Source organism: Vespa crabro, chromosome 5 (assembly GCF_910589235.1).
Source record: "Vespa crabro chromosome 5, iyVesCrab1.2, whole genome shotgun sequence".
Lineage (NCBI taxonomy): Eukaryota > Metazoa > Arthropoda > Insecta > Hymenoptera > Vespidae > Vespa > Vespa crabro.
This window is the reverse complement of record NC_060959.1, coordinates 8,624,616-8,629,615: the sequence shown is the minus strand read 5'-3', so window position 1 is coordinate 8,629,615 and position 5,000 is coordinate 8,624,616. Positions and strand designations below refer to the sequence as shown.

The following is a 5,000-nucleotide window of genomic DNA, read 5'->3' as shown; positions in this document are numbered from 1 at the left end:
AAATTAATTCGATCGAAAATAATAATAATAATAATAATAATAATAATAATAATAATAATTAGAGTGAAATATTCTTAATAGTTATTTCAGTCGAGACAATTTTAATAAATAATTTTTTTCTCGTTAGAAATGCAATCAATTTGTTTGCGAGTATGATTAAACTTCTTTTTTTTTTTTTTTTCTTTTTCTTTTTCTTTTTCGTTTATACGCCATACGATTATACGATTTTAAACGATTTTAAATGAAGAAAGGAACAGAAAAAAAATAGAAGAAGAAACTATGTTTGTGTGTGTGTGTGTATTGTATGCTCGTTCTCTTTATCATAGCCATACTTGCATATATATATATATATATATATATATATATATATATATATATATATGTATGTATGTATGTACATATTAAATTCACTTCGTATCTTGGAGCTTCTTCATCCAACAGGAAGGATATGATAAAACGATGCACGCTTCAATGGATAGGTTAGAAAACTGTGACCCTCTGTGTACATTAATCTTAGACTTGGCAAGCATTCAAGAAAATCTCTCCTCGGATGATCCCGCTTATGTGAAGTAGTCGTTCAACGTTCGAAAATCATTCCAAGTTGATCTCAAGTATCCCCTTTAAAAGCGTATCTTCGAATCATTCTTTTCAGGACGATTAAAAAAGAAAACTTTTACGATTTACTACTACGAGAGAAAGAGAAAGAGAGTAAAAGAGAAATAGAGATAGAGATAGAGAAAGAGAGAGAGAGAGAGAGAGAGAGAGAGAGAAAACTACGTTATCGATTATTTCAAAATTTACGATATAAAATTCTTCGTTTAATATCTCAGAGTAATTAAATGAGAAAAAGGTTGCAATTTGGATGCAAAAAAAAAAAAAGAAGAAGAAGAAGAAGAAGAAGAAAAACAGAAAAAGAAATGATCATTGCACACATGCTCATTGAGTTTATTAATAGTTAAATGTTTTTATTGAGTTATATATAAAAAAAGAAAAAAAAAGAAAAAAAAAAAATACAAACATTCACACTTGTTATTGTACTGATAAATGTAATTATCTTTGAAAAATTGAAATGCACTTGTAAAAATATTCGCGTATGTATCCGTTCTTTTTTTTCTTTCTTTTTTTTTTTTTTCCTTTTCTTTTTTTCTTTTTCTTTTTATTATATCTGACCATCGTCGTCATTGTTGTCGTCGTTGTTGTTATTGTTGTTGTTGTTGATAAAAATTCAATGAAAAAGTTTGACAACGTTGTTTCCACGATGTACGATGTTCAATGACTATCATCTCCTCGAGAGAGCCATGGTTAAGAGAAAATAATGGAAACCTGAGAAGACGAGAAGAGGAAAGGGTCCGTGAGCCACTTCAAAGCTGTTCCGAGATAATGTTACGTTTCTCCTTAACTCCTGTGTCGCGAGACTTTGTCTATATACATACATACATATATATATATATATATGTATTTACATGGGTGTGTGTGTGTGTGTGCGTGTGCGTGTGTGTCTATGTATATATATATATATATATATATATAGACTCATGGCTCGTAAGTACTTTGTGTGGGCGGAGTAAAGGGAAACAAACTCGAAATTAAGCGGTTTTGTCTTGAATGCTACCCGTATACGCCCGAAACTCGGTTTGTTACGAACGGGCATAACACCGTATCCCTTTACAAAAGCTTTCTATCGCATACGGACACCTTGGATTAGCGCGAAACGTTTAATTGCACTCGCGAGCGCGTGTAATTATTTCGTCAAGTTAATCAAACATAATAATAATAATAATAATAATAATAATAATAATAATAATAATAATAATAATAATAATAATAATATTGATAGTAATAATGGCGAACGTAAATAGATGACAGTCGAATCGGTATTGAATCGAATAGAATGCATAGTAATCACTTTGGGATTACGAATGATCGAAGATAAGATTAAAAGAATAAAAAAAAAAAAAAAATAATAATAATAATAATAATAATAATAATAATAAAAGAAAATCAGAAGTGAAGGAAAATAAGACGAAATGAAAGAATATTATTGCTCATATGTTTTTTCTTTTTTCTTTCTTTTTTCTTTTTCTTTTCTTTTCTTTTCAGTTTGATACAATATCTTTCGATAGTGATGATGATGGTGATGATGATAATAATAATAATAATAATAATAATTTTTCACTCGTATTTGTTGACAAGGATAAAATTTCTTCTTTTCTTTTTTCTTCTCTTTTTTTTTTTTCATACAACAATGAATTCGAAATTCTTGGAAGAAAATGCAGTTTTTTTTTCTTTTTTTTTTCTTTTTTTTTTCCAAGTAATCTTGAAGTATTTTACGCGTACGCATTAAAACACTTGAACAATGTTAAGCACTTCTCCAGTGAAATTTGATTAAGTTGCATGGAATGTTTTTTCTTTTATCTTTTTTTTTTTTATATATATATATATATTTTTTTTTTCTTTTTTTTTTTTTGGAAAGATACGATCCTCGCGCAATACAGAAAAACTCGTAATATGATCGAAATTCAAAAGCGAAGAACCAGGAAAAATATGGACTTCATTCGAAATTTATTTCCTCAAGGATAACCTGTCCTTGACCTACTCTACTAGAAACGAGAAGATCTATTTGAGATTCGCGAACGACGAAGTATAAGGTACACTTCTATCTATCTAGTTCCTTAGGCGTCTCCAAAGTTATTCTCGACTTTCTATGAGCCATCTTTCGTTACGTCCATTTGAAATAATTAATGACTTCGATAGAGGGATGTCCGAATTCAATGTAACAGTAAACTTTACATACATCGGTAAAATAAACTTTTGAGGAAATCAAATGGTTAGCAAATATATATATATATATATATATATATATATATATATATATATATATATTTTATTATGTATCTTATACATACACACGTATACGCGTATACGTACACATAGATAGAATAATTATAATGGACGAATAATTTTTAAGATATTTAAATTGAAATTTATAAATTTTCATTATATATCTTCGATGTAATCGAGCGATCACGATTAAATTAGATATTTAATTACGGTAAAATCGTGCGAATAATTTGATCCTCGAATAAATCGAATATTTAAGGGTGTCACGTTTAAAGGATAACTAAAAGACGATTATTAATTTCAATTTCCCGTCTACGTAATGGTATAATAATACACTATGGCTAATTTTCATTGGTTAAAACCACTTGGAGGTGCCTTAAGCCGTGGTTTAAAGTCAAGCATGTGGTTGGTTAGCTTATCGACTAAACTCTCACTGCGAAAGCATCATTCTTTACGGCTTTAGGTTCATTTTCAGAGAGTACAGATCGAGAGATAAGCCCCGCTTTAATCTTGACATCATCCGAGTTCCTGGCATCGTCCTCTTCATCACCCCTTCAACCCTCTCTTCAACCCTCTCTTCAACATATCTATGTCTATACGTATGTATGTAATATATATCCTTCTTCTTCTTCTTCTTCTTCTTCTTCTAATCGTATTCACTACATTCACATACCTTACTACGTCGAAATTATTCGAACGAGTTTCATTGTATACGTATTCTTTGTTTATTTTTATTTATTTATTTATTTACTTATTTCTTTTCTTTTTTTTTTTTTTTTTTTTTCTTTGATTTGAATTTTTTTTCATAAAATCCCTTTTGAAGAACGTTAAATCAACGTAGTATTAATGATCGATTGATTCGTCTGAATTGTTACCTTGAAAATACGTCTAACGAGTGTTCGCTATGATTTTTTCTAACTTCTTTTTTTTCTTCATTTCGTTTTATTTATTTTTTTTTTTTTCTTTCCCAGTCAATTCTCATATAATTAAACTTTAGATGGCTTATCGATCGTTGAAATCAAAAAAAGAAAAAAAAAATGTAAAACAGAGAGAGAGAGAGAGAGAGAGAGAGAGAGAGAGAGAAAACAGAAGAAAAAAGATACAGAAAAGATGAAAAAAAAAAAAAAAGAAAAACGAAAGGAAAGGAAACTAAAAAGAAAAAAAACGAGAACTCGTTTCGCAAAAGAGTAAGATCTTCGATTTTCTTTCGTAACGACGAACACACTCTCTTTTCCGATGGTAAAGGACTTTGAAAAAAACTTTTACCTACTTTAACGTCTTATCGTTGAAAGATTCTCTCTCTCTCTCTCTCTCTCTATCCATCTATCTATCTCTCTCTGTCTCTCTCTCTCTCTCTCTCTCTCTCTCTCTCTTTAGGTTGGCAATTAAATTGAGTTTCGAACTATGATTTTATATGGCTTCAAAATGTAAGATTATTTCCTCAAGCGGAAGCCAAAAATCTTACACGAACTATCAAACTAGGTAATACCAAGACGACGAAGCTCCTCGGATAAATCTCCGTTTACCTTCTAAAAAAGGATTTTGACAAATTTACATTTTCTTTTTGATTTCATAAAAGAGCACTCGGCCGTAAATTTATACCATATGAAAATTGTATTCCCGTCGAATGTAACATCTTAAAAATTATTACGGACATTAGAAAATATAAAAAGAAATATTATTTGTATCCTGTAATAATTATGTATTTTGCAAATGAATAGAAAGAGGAACGAACGATGACAAAATTCTTATAATTCTTATCGTAATTATTGAAAGATTTTTCTTCTTTCCTTTATTTTTTTTTTTTTTTTTAATTCTTTTTTATTTATTTATTTTTTTTTTTTCTCTCTTTCTTCGAACAGATATTTTCATGAAATTACGCGTTAACGACAAGAACGTCTTTTTCGTTATCTTCGAATAAAGAGAGCGGAAAAAAAAAAAGGAAAAATGAAAGAAACAGTGAAAAAAGAGAGAAAGAGTAAGAAGAAAGATTTTTTTTTCTTTTCTTTTTTTTTTTTTCCTTAAACACCCTGTACACCGTGGAAAATTTACGAAGGATTTGTTATATGAAATGGCCGAGGAAAAGGTTAGGATTGCTAGCATCTGGTCATACATATGGGAAGACATTTGAAAAGAATAGAGAAGGAAGTTTGAGGTAG

At 29.3% G+C, this 5,000-nt stretch overlaps 1 protein-coding gene across 1 annotated transcript in view; it reads right to left on the bottom strand.

The window, feature by feature from the left end:
- LOC124424352 (acetylcholinesterase-like) overlaps nucleotides 1-5,000 on the bottom strand; it is a 157,067-nt gene that overhangs the window by 32,074 nt on the left and 119,993 nt on the right. The gene's annotated exons all lie outside the window — the stretch shown is intronic.